Here is a 17,776-nt window from a genome sequence, read left to right as displayed (position 1 = left end):
TTTTACGTATATTATGTCCGCAATGTTTATTTTATTCCACTGAGCAGATGATTATTTCTTTAACTGACATTGTATAACTTTAATAATTTTAGTTTACTCTCTATTTATTATTTGGTAATTAAAAGCTCTCCTCTTCATACTTTTTTTGCCAAAGGGGACCTTGCTAGTTTCATATATCTCTTTCGACAGATGTATTTTATTTATTTATTTTTTAAGATTTTATTTATTTATTCATGAGAGACACAGAGAGAGAGGCAGAGACATAGGCAGAGAGAGAAGCAGGCTCCATGCAGGGAGCCCTACGTGGGACTCCATCCTAGGACTCCGGGATCACCCCCTGGGCCGAAGGCAGTTGCCAAACTGCTGAGCCACCCAAGGATCCCCACAGATGTACTTTAGAATAATTCTGACTTATTGAAAAAATTAAACTCTCTTGAAATTTTATTGAACTATATGAAATATATGTATATCATCTCTACAAAAGTTACTATTTTCATTCAGAAATGTGGCTTACTTCGGCACGTGTTCAAAGCTTTAAAGACAAATCAACTCTCTTAATAAAGTGTTTTGGTTTCCTTCAGGTGTCACGTGACATAGATGGATATAAATATATCATTTTTTGTTTTTGTTTCTATTTTCAGGTGGAACACTGGATTTGCAGGTGATATGTCCTAATGAGGGCTGAGGCAATCTCCCCCAGATTTAGCCTTTGTCTACAAGGTGACCTTTGTGTCTCTCCTGAAGACATCTTGGCTCAGCTAGTGAGGCCCCTATAATTGATGAATATGGCAGAGTGAGCCCTAAGGCTTAGGTCATAAAGGATAACACAGCTTAGGTTCTATTCTTCAGGGTCCTGAGTCAACCTGTGATCTGTCCAGCTGCTCTGAGGCCACCATGGTAAGGCCACATAGAACAGATCTGAGCCTAAGAGAGATAGGAAGTGACAATAAGTTTCTTTCTTGATATTGTTATCTTCTATCTTTTGTTGTTTTACTTTTCAATCTACCTTATTAGCTAGAATATTTGGAACAGTATTAAATTATATGAGTGATAGTGGCTTTCCTTCTTCCTCTGTTCTGCCTAAATGGTAAGGCCAAAAATTATTTTAGTGGAAAGCATACTTCTTGGCATTACCATTTAAGAGGTACAAAGAAAAGAAGGCCACTATACCGTACTTAGGACACGTGAGCAGTTAATTACACATTTCACATCAAAACTGCTGAGTATCATATCTGTTTTGTACCCGAAGAGAGAGGCCATTCGGTTTACCTTGAACTATGCCTGGTTTTCCAAGTTCTTTCTAAGGTACTATCAGGAAGGTTTCCTGATTGTTAAAATCTCTTGGCCTGATGTCAGAGCCCAGTACTAGTCTAATGAGAAGTGTGTTTAACAGAACCAATAACAAAAATAAAAAGTTTTGGTTATGTGAATAATTTTACCACTACATTGCTTATTTTGTTATTTTTCTAGAAATTATATTTAAATAAAACATCCTAAATTATCTTTAATTTGTTTATTTAAAGAACAGAATTATTCTGTTCAGAATTATTCTTATTCCTTAGTTTAACTCTTCAAAATGAAGACAGAAAAAAAAATGAAGACAGAATGATAAAAAATAAAACAGCTTTTGGGACGCTAACCTTGACTACTTAAGCCCATAAAGTGGAAGCAAATGCCATTGGGTCATTAAACATAGCCATTGGCAACTAAATTAACTTCTCCTTGATGAGAAGTTTGACTTGCGATTTCCTCAAAAGGAAAAAACTAATTAGTGCAATCTTAACAGAATATGTTCTGATTTAAATGAATTTGATAATGTCAATATCCATCTAATTATATCTCATTATTCATTTATGACTCGTTGTGTATCAAAAATTGATTTATGATGATTTGCAAACAGAAATGCAGATAAACAAAATAAACACCAATAAATGAAAATTGGAATAGGAAGACTGAAAGCTAAAATCATCATATAAAACAAAAATAATGAATCTATAGAGCAGTCACAAAGGAGTATATAATTTGGGTTCTGAAAATTTGTAAATGTGATATTTTACTTTGAGCAAAATTGTACTAAAGAATAATCTCAAATAACATCGATATTGTTTTAGCCAAAATATGGATATTACTTTTACTCTGAGATTTGAGATCAAGCCAAAATTCAAAGAGGATTGGACCAGATGACGGTTTGTACTGGGAACTTGAGAAACATTGCCTAGGGTGAGTAGATTCCTTTTTTCCTTTAGTCTAACCATTGAAAAATAATGAAGCTAATTCATGCTAATAGAGAGGTTTTCAGAAAGTTAAAAAAAAATAATATGTGTCCAGAAAAGGACATTATCAATTATGCACTGATCAAGGATAAAATGGTTTAAATTGTGTGTTATTCCTGCCAGTTACATGGTCCCTCGAGTCACAGCATTCTCTCAATTGGATTGACAGTTTCACTGAAATTTAGGTAATGTAAATCATATAAAAAGGTTGAATTAATAACTGCTGAGCATGTGGTTCTTATCCCTGCACTAAAAGTGCTGATTTAATTTAAATCCATTCCTCATACACATATTATCTTTAAAATTTAAGTAATTTAATTTTTTTTATTTTTTTAGCTTCATTAAGGTAAAACTGAAAGATAAAATCATATATATTTGAGATGTATATGTGAGGACTTGCTATACAAATACATTGTGAGATAATCACCACAATCAAGTTAACAACCCATTACCTCAGTTACTTTTTTTTTTTTCCTCCTGGTGTGAATGTTTAAAATTTACTTTTGGCAAATTTCAAGTTTGCAATTCAGTATTTGATGAACTGTTGACCCTTTGAACAGCATGGGGATGTGGGGTGCCAAACCCCGGTGCAGTTGAAAACCTATGTTTACCTTTTGAATCCCCCAAAACTTAACCACTAACTGCCTACTGTTAACTGGAAGCCTTATCACTAACACAGTTAACACATATTCTCTGTTATATGCATTATATACTATATTCTTACGATAAAGTAAACTAGAGAAAAGAAAATTATTGATCATTAAGGAAATCATAAGGAAGAGAAAATACATTTACAGTACTGTATATATATAAAAAGAAAAAGAAATCTGTAAGACCTGCAGTGTTCAAACCCATGTTCAAGGTCACTATGCTGTCTCTAATCTTATACCTGAGAGTTTGAATCCTTTGACCAATGTTCCCCATTTCCCTCACCACGAAGCTGCAAGCAACCACCATTCTACTCTTGTTTTTTGTTGTTGTTGTTGTTGTTTTGTTCATTTTTTTTTTAATTCCACATATAACTGATGGCGTACAGTACGTGTTTCTCTCTCAGGCTTACTTCACTCAGTATAATGCCCCCTAGGTTCACCCATGTTGTTGCAAATGGCAGGATTTTCTTCATTTTTATGGTTGAAAGATGTTCCAATATATATATACAATTATATTACATCATATTACATATACAAAGACATACATATATACATACATATAGATGAGATTTCCATACCTTGGCTATTGTGAATAATATTGCAATGAACATAAAAATGTAGATATCTCCTAGACATGGTGATTTAATTTTCTTTTTTGTTTTGTTTTGTTTTGTTTAAAGATTTTATTTATTTATTCATGAAAGACACACAGAGAGAGGCAGAGACACAGACAGAGGGAGAAGCAGGCTCCATGCAGAAGCCCCACGTGGGACTAGATCCCAGAACTCTGGGATCATGCCCTGAGCCAAAGGCAGACGCTCAACCACTGAGTCACCCAGGCATCCTATGATTTAATTTTCTTTGGGTATATACCGAGAACTGGGATCACTGGATCACATGATACTTCCATTTTTAGTTTCTTGAAGAATCTCCATACTGTTTTTCACAGCGGCTGCACTAATTTACGATCCTACCAATAGTGCATAGGAGTCTCTTTTCTTCACATCCTCATTAACACTTGTTATCTTTTGTTTTCTTTACAAGAGCCATCCTGCCAGCCACAAGGTGATATCTTACTGTAGTTTTATTTCCATTTTCCTGATGAAGAGTAAGTACTTTTTCATATACCTATTGGCCATTTACACACCTTCTTTGGGGAAAAAAATCTATTTAGGTCCTTGCTTATTTTTTAATTGGATATTTGTTTTTGGTTTTTGTTTTTTTGGGTTTTTTTTGGCTTATGAACCACTTTTATATTTTGGATATTAAACCTTTATCAGGTATGTGTTTTGCAAATATTCTCTCCCATTGCATATGCCTTTTCTTTTTGAAGATGGTTTCTTTTGTTGTGCTGAAGTGTGTTCTTTTTTCTTTTGTCCTCTTTGCTTCTGGTGTCACAGCAAAAATATCGTTGCCAAGTACTGTATCTAGGAGTTTTCCACCTGTTTTCTTCTAGGAGTTCTATGGTTCCAGGTCACTTAGGTCTTTACTCCTTTATGAATGTATTTTGGAGAATGGTACAAGTTATCAGTTCAGCTTCATTTTTCATGTGGAACACAGTTTTCATAACACCATTTTTTGAAGATATTATTCTTTCCCCCTTGTGTGGGTGCCCTTTAGCTGGTGCCCTCCTCAAAAATTCATTGAATGTATGGATAGGTTTATTTCTGGATTCTCCATTCTATTATATTTTTTATATGTCTGTTTTCACAGCTGTACCATGTTATTTGATTAGTTTGTTACATAGTTCAGAATCAAAAACTGTGATGCTCCCAGATTTGTTCTTCTTGCTCAAGATTACTTGGGCTACTGAGGTCCTTTGTGGATCAAAATGAATTTAAAATTGTTTTTTCTACTTCTGTAAAAATGCCAATGGGATTTTGATAGAGATTGCACAGAATCTGCAGATTATTTTGAGTAATATGACTATTTAAGCAATATCAATTCTTCTGATCAATGAAGATGGGATATATTTCCACTTATTTGTGTTTTTCAATTTATCACATCAATGTCTTAGAGTTTTCAGCATACAGATCTTTCACTTTCTTGGGCAAATTCATTCCTGGTTATGTTTTGTATGGTATTATAAGTGGGATTGTTTTCATAACTTCTTTTTTTGGGTAGTTCATTGTTAATGTATACAAATGAAACTAATTTTTGTATATTGATTTTGTATCCTACAATTTTACTGAACTCATTTATTCTAATAGTTTTTTGGTAGAGCCTTTAGGATTCTCTGTGTAAGACCATGTCATCTGCAAACACATTTTTCATGTCTTCTCTTCCTATTTGGATGCCTTTGATTCATTATTCTTGGCTAACTTCTCTGTCTATGACTTTTACTCTGATATTAAGTGCAAGTGGTCGAGTGGGCATCCTTGTATTGACAGCTAATGTCAGCCTGTAATATAGCATGTCGCATGTATTGATTTTTATATATTGCACTATACTTGATCTCAGTGATAAATCCCACTTGATCATGATTTATAATTTTCCTACTCTGCTGTGGAATTTGGAATGCTGGTATTTTGTTGAAGATACTTACATCTCTGTTCATCAGGTATGTTGGCTTGTAATTTTATTTTCCTATAGTCTCCACAATCTTGTTGACACCACTCTCTAGATTTCCTATCCCAGCTTTTATGGAGAGTGTAACTAGAGACACAGGAGCAGTAATTGAGTCCTCAATTAGAAATTTCACTTAGCCAAATGATGCAAAGTAACTTAAAGAGTTAGTTGGAAAAAAAAAAAGTTAGTTGATAAAATTTTTTGCTATTTTCTTTCTCATCAAATATTTGTATAGCAACAACCCCTGGATCAACTGTCTAATTACTTATGTTACTATATTAATAATTAATTCTATTCATAAGTTAAATATATCTATTTTTCTAATTTATTTATTTTTAAATGTTTATATTGAATATCATCTTTTGAGAAATATCACATTTAAATTTCAAGTTTTTGTTCTGACAAATCTCTTCTGAAAATAATTCCAAGGATTAAAAATAATTCACTATTATATATTTTATGTATAATTGGTAATCGTTACCATCTTGTGTGTGAAAATTCCCAAATAATTAGGATACCTCCTATAACTGCCCTTATTAAGTGTCTAAATTAACTAATTAAATATCTTATTAATTAATCCCTGCTTATTCAGAAACTGGGGATATCATTTAAATTTAGAATTCAAGTTTATCTCTATAATTTATCTGGAGGGATTTTGCAAGCAAATAATTTTTCATTAGACTTATTTTTCACAACAACAAAATATTGAATATTATGATTAAATGCATTTTTCCACATAACTTATCCATATATATGTCTTTCTTCCTTCCATTTTTGTAATGTTCCAATCTAAAAATAATTAAAAACATCTGAGCCACAGAAGTGACACTAGGGGCAAGGTTATGAGTACTGGGCAGATATTAACTAATACCCCAAATTGTGAGGTGTCAGTTTGCTGGGAGAGAATGCTATAACATCAGACAACAGAACCAAAGTTTAGATGATGGTTGGTAGAGAAAAGGATGCCAAGAAACAGCTAAATTAGCTTTGGGTGTGCCTACATAGCAAAGGGACAGAAAAAGCAGGATATTCCTGAGCCTTCCAGAACTCAAACTTAAGTCCAGACAACTCCGCTTGCATTAGCACTCTCCAGGGTGATTATCATCCACTTTGTGAGAGAAACAGCCCACAATTCCCACTATGCTTATTATTCAAGCATCAGATGGAATTTTATTTGCTGATGAGGTTCAACTTGGCTCCCAAATGAAACTTTTCTTGCTAATAGAGTTGGAGTTGCTATCCTTCTATAGTATGTGGCCTAGCATCTCAGTCTTCCCTGCTGTTTGTTTTATGGAAGCTGAATGGTACTACGTGTGTTGGAATTGAAAATGCCCTTTTATTCTCTCACAGATGGGGTAAAAAGCTTTTAATACCACTAGTTTGTACTGGTATTAAAAGTTACATTACTACTCAGGCATTAAAAACAATCTCAGATATGATTTTTAAGACTGTTCTTTATTTCTTGATAATTGAACTAACCTAGGAGTCTCATTCAAGTTCTTGATAATTGAAAATTGGATCGTGAGAATTTACAGAGAGAGTATTCCTTGGGAATTGTGAACTCCCACACAACACAAAAACATGTCCAAACACTGTGTGGAGAGAATTAACTCATTTTTGCCAGGTTTCCATCTGTACCAGGCCTGTCACTAAAGTCAACCCTAGGCCTTGTTCTCTTTGCTCAGGAAAATATAATACTGCTATACCAGAAGATACACTGTGTCCACAGCCAAACTGTCTTCAAGAAGTTTTCAATCATCCTCCTTCTGAAATTGCTATCTCCCCTGTGTCCTCTGTTCCCTTTTTGTCTTTTCCCCTTGGTACTTCCCCATAGCTCCTTTTTGTTTCCTCTCTGTTTCCCTTTAAACTTCAGCCAACTTTGTCAGTTAGATTTGAGATCAAGGTTTTTTGTTTTGTTTTTCTGTTTTTTTGTTTTGTTTTGTTTTGTTTTTTTTAAGAGAGAGAGAGAGAGAGCATGAGACTGTGGTGGAGGGAGGGTAGAAAGACAAGGAGAGAGAGAATCCTAAGCAGACTGCATGCTCATCACCACCGAATCTCACCACCCTAAGATCATGACTTCAGCCAAAATCAAGAGTCCAAAGTTTAATCCCCTGAACCTCCCAGGCACCCTTTGAGATCAATTTATACTGGAGTCTCTCCCCTACTGCAGTGCTCAAAAAACAAAACAAAACAAAACAAAAATGTTTTGCCACCTTTACTGAGCATCTGATGCTGTTTCTCTGTGATTTTTTTTTTCATTAAAATTCTTTCAAATTGCTAATTAGTCAATTCAGGATTCTCCATTCTTTATTCTTGCCCACCTCCTTTTTCTGGTTGATTCTTATTTCAAGAGAGAACTGCTTTACATCCAGGATGGAGATGCTCGTCTGGTCTTTACTTTTCTTTTTTAGTTGTCCTCTATTGGGTTATGACCAAGGTATAGGAATAAATGTCTCTGCTGCCTGCAGTAGCCTGGTGCCTGTGGCTCCATCCTACCTCCTCCTCCCCCTTCCATCCATGTAAGCCTGCACTTTCCCATTCTCAGGAAACGGATAATATAAACTACTCTTTTCATGCCACACTGGGATTTACTGGACCCTAGGAAGATGCCTTCAGAGCCACAAGCATTCTCATCTCCCCTCACTCATTGCCTTTTACTGCCCACACACAATGTCAACTTCTACTCCAGGATCAATCATTGTGCAAACCTTAAGAAGGTGAAGAGTTTTTTTCTGTCTGCAGTTCCTCTTGTGACAGGAATTGACACCAATTCCCTTCCTGGCTACCAGTGTCCCACCCTGGTCACATCATCTCTGATTGTCTTCTTTCAACTTTATATTGAACCATATTTACATTTGGTTAGCAAATAGATCTTGCTTTTCCAAATATGCTTGATTTTTTAAATTTTTTTAATTGTTAAGATCTTACTATTGAAGTTATGGTTTTGGAATTGATACAAATCTATATATATATATATATTTTTTTTTTTTTTCTCTCGGGATCTTAGTTGAAAGTCACGGTTTCAAGAGCATTGTCTTCATCAAAAACTGAAACTACCTACTGTCTCAAAAAATGAATGATGATTATTTTTATTTTTTCTCTTTGGAATCCTTATTCTACAGGAAGAACACTGAAAAATTTCTGTCTGTTAACTGAATGGTGAAATTGAAAAAAAAAAAAAGTCACAAGACTTGAGCAGTAGAATTAACATATCTATTAGGCAACATGGCCTCATTCTTCATTTCCTTGTTGAGGAACCTAATCCAGAGGGTTAGGTGACAATTCACCTAAGTTGCATCTTGAAGTCTCTCATGAGGGGATGGTATTCTCCTTTCTTACCTAGAGCAATTATTTATGTGTCTGAAGGAAATTGTGCCATTCAAGGTATCCTTATTATTCAAGATTTTTATTTCCAAAATCAGACTTGAATGTTAATTCCAAATTTATCTTTTTAAATTTTTTTCCAGAGATTTGCCTACATCTTCATATTTTGAAAGACCCCTGGTTCCTGTCTTCAAATTCCATAATTACAAAATGAGCTTGTTAAATAACATTCTCTTCCTATTGAGCTACTTCCAGAGACTAGAGCATGATAAATAAATAACAGTAAATTTGCAGTAGAAGAAGCTGGAAGATATCACTTATCAAGAGGCCAAGGTTAGCATCACTAGTGAAAAGACACATTGCTGTTGTGTCTGGTATGATGTAATGAGAAGAGCACTTAACTCTGTGGTGTTCTTCCCCCAAATCCATAGCCTCACTCTAATGATGGTGAATGTCAGACAAATCAAAATGGAGAACATTCAACAAACTATCCGATCAGTATTCTTCAAAAGTATCAGAATAATAAAAGCAAAAGAAAAACAAGAAACTAACAGACCAGAGAGGACTAAGGAAAAATGATGAATATGCCATGTTTTATGCTGAGTACATTCTCCTACATAAAAGAGACACTATTGAAAAGGACATTAGTGGAACCACTGAAATGCAAATAAAAGCTCTAGTATTGCAATAATATTGTACCAATCTTAATTTCTTAGTTTTAATCAACATACATTGGTTGTATAAGATGTTAACATCAGGAAAAACCACTGAAGCGTTTACAGGAACTATACTATTTTGCAACTCTTACATAAATCCAAAGTTATTTCAAAATAAAAACTTTTTTTTAAATGTCCACTTAAACTTGACATTTCTAGAGCTGAATTTCCATCCTTACACTTGACATATGTCACAGATACAGAACACAGCCCTGAACAAAATTCTGATTTCCTCCAGAATTAGAAACTATACAGATGAACCAGTTTCTAACACTCATTCATCTCACAGTTTTTCAAACTGCTTTTTCTTGGTTTTAATTCTATGGCTTTTCTGTCTTTGTAGTCGGGTCTGTTTATTTGTTTTAACCATTAAATGCTAGTTATCTATAGTAGTCTGTCTTAAAGCATCTGTTTTTCTCAGTCTATATACAATGCATGGGTGACTTGTGTTCACCCAGGAGATGCAGCCACACATCTCTATGATAAATCTCAGTTTTCTATATACAACCCAGGGGTATCTGTTGAGTACATCTGATTGACTACTGTGTTTTTACATGAAAACGCTTTAGGTACCTTTAATTTAAAACATCCAAGAAACTTAGAATCTTTACTTGGAACTGCTACTGAGCCTGTGATTCATGTTGCACTCACTGGCAGCTCAACAGAAAAATTACAAGAGGATTGCACTGGGCTTTCTCCACATAAACTCAGTATGACTCAACAAATTTTAATGATTCTGACCTTGCCACTTAACATGATTTACCCGGCCTTTCATTCCCACCATTTCTTCTCTAATAGTATTTAGGGATTCCAGACTGCTACCAAGCTTCCTTCAACAATACAGCCCACTTATCTCTTTAAAATATGCATCTGATAAACCATGCCATGATTCTGATAAGCCCCTCTGCTGCTTAGAATGTTTTGATGGCTCTCCATATTTTCTGGCTCTGTACACTGACCTCTTGCGATGGGCTCTGATGTTAGAATAGTATGATAAGTTATTATTCTTCTGATACTAGAAAAGAGAACAACATTTTTGGATTCAGTAATTTTCTAAACATTAGGAGTAGGTACAGGTAAGATAGATCTTATCAGAGGGCTTCTATTAAAGAAGATGTAAGATAAAGACATCTTTATCTGTGTCATTGTGAAAATGAAGAAACGATAGAGAGTTTGAGTAAAAAAATGTTTGAAACTATTGGCTGAGAAAATGAATATTAAATGCAGAAAAATTATAAGTAAATATTTAAGTATACCTAATTCAGGTCTGATTTCAAGAATTTGCAGTAACCAAAGCCTGAATGGCTATTCCAGTTTCTCCATCGCTACCTAACTAATGGAAATTCTTAGGTTCTAAGGTATATGTTACAAAATTATGAAAAGTGGCAAGCGTATCAGATCATGCAGTCTCAATTGGTGGAGGAAGGGAATGAGAAAATCATGAATACAACAGAGTGGGTGTCTTGGTGAATTCCTGGAGCACACTGACATAGGATTACAGTGTGAAAGTCAAAGGTAGAAGAACTAATTAGAATTGGAGGGTTGGAGTGCCTAGGAATTTAAGATCAAAGAGGTGAAACAGTCTTGGAATAGCAAGATGCAGAGAGTGGTTAAGGGAATGAGTTTCTCAAGTGCAGTGTAAGGAATTATGAAAATTGGGGACGTTGGATATTTAAGCCAAGAAATTTATTTAAGAATAGAAGTGGAAACAACAACAACAAACTGTGGATATCACCAAGAGAAAACCAATTTAGGAACAAGGGGAATCAGTGGTTAATCCAAGGTGATATCCCTGTGTGAGCTTGTCTAATGCATTACCGCTGGGTCAAGGACTACCTACAGATGTCACAGACACCCACCCGGTGGATGTGGAGGATATGAGAAGGCAGATTTATTTCAAGTAAGGTAAGGTAGTTAAGATCATATTTCAGTTGGGGTGAGGAGACATGTCCACTGTGAGCTAGAGGAACAATGGGAGAAGTTTGTTTACAGTGGAACGGCTGTTCCAGAGAGCATGGTACAAATTGAGAGTTCTGTCTACAGGTGGGAAGTGAGAAAGAGGATTCACATTCAGATCCATATGAAGATAACATAAGTTGTCTCTGGAGAGCATGTAATTCTTGGAATACTGCCGAAAGATTACAGACAAAAAGTCATGAACTTAAATTCTGCTAATATATATTTTTAATATTTTGTCTAGGCTCTGTGAATTATCCTTCTTCCTTTCCAAATGCTCATCCTTAAAGTCATGCAAATGCTTTTCTTGGCCTGTAGTAATGGCCTACACAGCTCAAGTATCTCAAGGGGTCCCTGAGCAGGAACGAGGTACAGTTTAGAGTCCAGGAAAGAGATGGTATTTGTGTGTGTTGAGGTAGGGGGAGTGAAGGTGTGTCTAAATCCAGAGATCTGTTTCTCTGGCACCTTCTCTCTCACTCTGTCCCCAAATCTTCCTTTCTAAAAGCATTATCTTTATGTTCCAAGAACAATGCCTGACTATTTGCAATTGCTGTGCATGATTTGGTTAAATGTCCACATCCTGATTTTTCCAATCCAGCTGCCTCCAAATTCCTTTGAAATTTTGCTCTTTGATTTATCCTCACCAGCAGGCTTTAAGAGAGTTAATTCTTTCTTCTGTGCTTTTTTTTTTAATACTATGTACAAGAATTTGCATCCTTTATGACACTTTCTTGAGGTTGTGTATTTACAAGACTCTGCAATGTAAGCTGTCAGGACAGTGTTAGAGAAGGTGTGGATTTCATGAGAGAGACATGTCTTAGGAACAACACACCAGTGTGAGTATACATGCATTTTTAATCAGTATTTTTGCCATTTTTTTTCAAAAGAAGTATAGAAGAGTGCACAAAATTATTACCTATTTGAAAAAGAAACATCTCCTGAAAACCTATAAAAAGAATTTTATTTTTTCTCTTTTTCACATGTTGTAGATCATTACCCATTTAATGATAATTGTTCCTCCATTATAACATGAAGCCATCTGTTCAATTTCTATAGAGATCACTAAAAATATCACAATGATAATAAAAGTCAAACACATTTTGGTAATTCAGAGCTACTGCAAATTTCAATTTATATGTGTGTATTTGTGTGTGTAATGTGTGCGTTATTGTTGTATAAGACCATTAAGGGTAAATACATTCTCTTCTTACTGTGCCACGTGACTTTGGCTTCCTTGTTACGAAAAACGAACCCACTTATAAAGGAAAAAAACCCAGAACAAGCATTTGACCAGTTGCTCAAAGATCTAAAACTGCTATTAAAATGGTGTGAACATAAGCATTTGGTGGTAAAAATCATTACAGCCTGAATTGTGAAAAGAATCTTGAAATAGATCAAAATGGAACAGATACATGAGTGGGACATGCATTGATTTCTGCAAGTGACAAAGCAATTCACCACATATGTGAAATAGTTTTTATGCTGTTATGCAATAATTAGGAATGAATTCCAAAAAACAACCCATGCATTCCAAATTTGCAAGAGAGATCAGGATTATACTGTTAGTGGAGGTCCTCAAGAAGACATGACCACCAGCTGATATATGAGCTGAATAGGAGGCTTCTAAGCCCCTCCCCTGTCCTTGGAATGTGCAACCCTCTTCCCTTCCTTATTCCCACAGGCTGCCCCAAGGTCACAGCCTTGAAATAAAAAGATGGTATTGAGGCCATCTGGATTAAGTATGTGACTAAACCCAGGCAAGGTCATCATAGAAACTTTTTTTTAGGATTTGGCAGACCGGGGTGGAGATCTCCTTGTCTTGTGGCTGCCCAAGATAAGCCACATATGTAAATTCCCTTGCTTTCTACATCCACCACCTGCTTATCTGGAATAGCCTGCCTCCTTCTTCAGCATCTCCCTGATCTCCATTGGGAACCAGTTTCAGATCCCACCTAAAAAACTCTCAAGAAGGTTGTAAACCAACAAATGTAAATATTGTGATAAAAGTATACTGGCTCAGGGTGAACGCTAAATATTGCTCTAAGTGAGGTCACTACAAAGAAAGGAACACACTGTGTATATTCAGGACTATAATAAGGAAGTTTTTAGGGAATCACTTATAAAACTTCTTTAAAAATTATTCTAATCTAAAAAGACCTTCTGTAATCTAATTTTAAATAGATTTCACTTACTTGTGGAGTTAGAAATAATTTGTCAAAGCAAATAATATGAAATGTTAAGTTCTATACATAAAAAAAATGAAATGCACTTTTGCTAGCTGCTTTTTGTATATAAACAGGTAACTCCTCCACTTCTGAGCCCAAAGAAATAAGTAAAGAGAAGAAGAAGAAAAAGAACAGATTAGGCAGCTATGGTTTTGTGATCCAATGGAGCTGAATAGTTCCTCTGTTGGAAACTTCCTTCCTGTTTGGATCTCTGGAGCTAAAAGTAAGAATTCACCCCATCTCCTATATTTATGATTAGACATACCAAATTTATGCAGTGGAAACATGGTCAGCATATTAGAATTTTACATGAAATGTCAATTTCACTGAATGAGAAAATGTAATTTTCTAAATGTTAATTATATTTACTTAAAAACCTACTTATTAATTCTAAGTAATAGTGGTTAGTTAAATGGTGGATAATTCAATTTTTAAAATTAGTAATCAAACCTCTTACAAATTAAATTTAAATATTGAAATCTAATTTCCATGGAGATAGATTATGGTGGGACTATATTATAAAACCTACACTTTGGCAAAAATAACATTGAGTAAATTCCTTTATTCAACAAATGTGGTAAAATAATGATTTTTAAAACATCCAATGAGGTCTGTTAAGCATCATGGTTCTTCATGCTAGATGATCATAAACTTGGAAGACATAAAATATTTTGAATAAAGATTGTATCTAAGAGTTGCCTCACAGGGAGAATTCACATTATAACATCTTAAGTGACATTGCTTGGTACTCCAGTCTCATGAAGCATACTCAAGGGCTCTCTCTAAGTTGACAGACCAGAGTGAAGTGCCTCCCCCAGATCTGTGTTTCTGAAAGATATACACTAAGATATACATTTTTGATACAAAAATTGTTTAAAAACAAAACTATAGAAAGTAGTGTAGAGAGAAAATAAATGTAAAGGAAACATCAGTCACCCATATTTCTTGGCTCTTGGCAAAGATATTTACTTGCCATTCTCCATCCAGCAGGACAATGCAAGGTGCATCACAGAAGACTGTTGGCATCCCACTTCAGCAACATGGTTCTTGGCCCCAGGTGAGGTAGGGAAATCCTAGGATCCAAGAAAGAGAGTGGGTCTCCATTACTGTTCTGAGGTGGGCACTACATGCCGTGATAATATGCATATCCTGATCTACTTTGGAGTTCTCTCTTCAGAGCTACAGAAAGGAAGGCATCCCTGTGGAGGTGGCCAGGCCAAATCAAGGTGGCATATCAGATAAAGGCATTGCCTATATGCAAAAGAAACTGGCTGGGAGGAAAGTTGGTTGGCCAAACCACTGAAGCATACAGTTTCCTGAGCAGTAGGAACTGGAATCACTGGGAACCCCCAGAGACTCTAAAAGGGTAGAGGAGGAGATGCAGGCTAATTGGGATTACAGTATTTAGACTGGAGACACTTGGTGAAGATACCAGAGAGAACTGGAACAATAGCTCTTCACTAGTTTGAAGCTATTTACTGATATATATTTTTTTCTGTTATTGGATAGGGCCCACCCAACATTATGGAGGGTAATCCTTTTCTAAAAGTCAAATAAATGATTACAAATGTTAATCACATGTACAGAATATCTTCATAGCATAACCTAAATTAGCAATTTTTTTAAGATTTTTTTTTTTGAAAGAGAGAGCATGTGCAAGGTGGGGCAGAGAGAGAATTTTAAGCAAGCTTACACCTGGCACTGAGTCTGAGCCCTACACAGGGCTCAACCTCACAACTCAGATCATGACCTGAGATCATGACCTGAGCCAAAATTGAGTTGGACTATAGTATACTCCAACTATACCTATATAGTAGTACTATAGGTATAGTTGGAGTATACTATAGTCCAACTCAATTTTGGCTATAGTTGTACTATAGCCTAGAAAGTAAAAAAAAAAAAAAAAATCACAGAGGGGTTCCTAAAATTTCTGCAAGTTTGATAATTCACTGGAATGACTCACAGAACTTGCCAACAGTATTAGATGTCTTCGTTATGCTCTGTAACTTAGACTAACTATCCTGTAGGAGATACAGTTTATGAAAGATCCATGTTATTAATAAGTATTTGTTTGGAAATAAAAACACTAGTTCTCAAAGTAATTTTGATTTGTACTTCCAATTCAATAGAATTGTTATGTGTCTCCTGGCATATTTCTCTCTTTGAAAGTATGATTTCTAGACTAGTGGCAAATAAGTAACAGAAAGCAACCAAAATAAAACAAAGCAGAAAAAAAAAATGATAGTGGGTCACAAGGGGTAGGAGTGAGTGGTGCCAGTCTCATTTCCATCCTTTGATTCTTGGACCCGTGAATCCCGGAGATAAAAACACCATCTATTTGACACTGATTCAGACCATAAACAGCTTCTCAAGAGCCTTGACACAGCCTCATAAAGTATTGCTATCTAGCTGGCATTGCAAATAAATCTTCAAAAGGCTAGTCCACCCCTCTATCAAGGCAACTGGTCCACGATGATGAAAGCACGGTAAGACAATGAGTTCCATAAGCATGAGATCTTTTCTACCCTTCATTTGCTGTGAAGTGAGTTATTTGATTAGAAATAATGTTGCATAAAAAATCATGACCATGGGTAAGTCCGCAGATGGTAGTTTTGGAAAAACACTTCATCTATACCCATAGAAAGTATATATTTCAGCCAGAAAAAAAAAAAAAAAGTGCTAGCCCTTTCACGATGGAAGTTGAGCATGCTCAAATTTATGACTTGGTGAATCATACAACATCCAGTCCACGACGGGCAGGTTGGGTTGGTGGCCTAGGGTTAAACATTTAATCTTGATTAAGGCCCAATTATGGACCAAGAGCTTTTGCTCAAAAGGAATTAGTTTTCTGAGAGGAAGGCAGGCATTTGTTTCAAACTCCTCCAGTCCTGCACTATGATTCACCCCCAAAACCTCCACACAGAATCCCTAACTTCCATTGCCATTTCAGGTACCATTGGATCATCTGGATCATACTACTCAGTTGGAAGAGCTGCAGCTGCAGAGCCTTCCCTTGCTCTGGACACTACTTAAAACTAGCAAGTTTTGGGTCATTCACTAAATAAGAGTAGCACAAAGCCCTGGAAATTGTTTGTTTGTTTGTTTATGTATTTATTTATTTATTTATTTATTTATTTATTTATTTATTTATTTATTTATTTTAGTTGTGGGAAAGGCCAAGTGCAACAAGTTATCCTCCACCTCAGAAGGGATACCTTACCATGTCCTTCACTGCTGGACCCCCTAGAAATTTCACTGAGATGGATGCCCCCTCAATTTTTTTTCATCAGATTTATCTTCCATCATCTGATCTTCAAATGTCTTACTAAGAAGTTTAGAATAATTGCTACTTCTTGCTCAGTAGGTCCAACCAACTTGTCATCAATATAAGGGACCAGTGTATGTCATATGGAAGGAAAGAATTATCAGATCCCTGGAGCAAATGATGACATATGTTTAAATTAGAATTTGAAGCCCTGATCTTATCCCTGTCTTTCCCCAATTGATCTAGCACAGTTACAAGCAACAAGTCAATTTCATTATACTCATGATTTTGACAAAAATATTCTAAGGTGTGATATATATATATATATATATATTTACTCAGAAGCTTACCTCTGAATATATATTGATTAGGACTAGCTAATGGTGATATTTTGTTTATCTCTGTTGCTATATCATGCCATAGACTTTTAGTGGTGTCTTTATTACTGGAAACAGGATATGAAGAGATATATTATAAAGAATTGGCTCATGTGACTGTGTGTGCTGTCCAAACTAAAATCAGTAGGGCAGGTTGGTAGGGTGGAAACTCTGGCACACTTCGAATCGCCATTCTTGAGGCAGAATTTCTTCTCTCTCCAGGAAACTTATTTATGAGGCCCACTGATGTTATCGAAGGTAATGTGCTTATTTAAAGTGAATTTATCACGTAGAGAAACCACACTACAAAATACCTTCATGGCGAAACTTAAATCAATGAATGATTAAATAACTGGATATTATAGCCTAGCCATACTGACACATACAATTAAAATTAACCATCACAAGTGGGTTCCTAAATC

General features: G+C 35.4%; 1 long non-coding RNA gene across 2 annotated transcripts; it reads left to right on the top strand.

Annotated features, from left to right (window-relative positions):
- The first annotated feature begins 801 nt into the window (after positions 1-801).
- On the top strand, positions 802-16,795 carry LOC144293499 (uncharacterized). 2 transcript variants are annotated; one of them, XR_013360723.1, is made up of 7 exons: positions 802-897; positions 2,112-2,220; positions 3,968-4,031; positions 8,959-9,148; positions 13,787-13,935; positions 14,700-14,769; positions 16,663-16,795. It is a non-coding gene; the product is annotated as an uncharacterized LOC144293499 (long non-coding RNA). The 2 variants fall into 2 exon arrangements; XR_013360722.1 differs by lacking the exons at positions 13,787-13,935; positions 14,700-14,769; positions 16,663-16,795 and having other exon boundaries at positions 8,959-9,735.
- The last annotated feature ends 981 nt before the right edge of the window (positions 16,796-17,776 follow it).

Source organism: Canis aureus, chromosome 21, assembly GCF_053574225.1.
Source record: "Canis aureus isolate CA01 chromosome 21, VMU_Caureus_v.1.0, whole genome shotgun sequence".
NCBI classification, from domain to species: Eukaryota; Metazoa; Chordata; class Mammalia; order Carnivora; family Canidae; genus Canis; species Canis aureus.
Note: the sequence above shows the minus strand (reverse complement) of the source record. Positions and strands in the feature narration are given on the sequence as shown.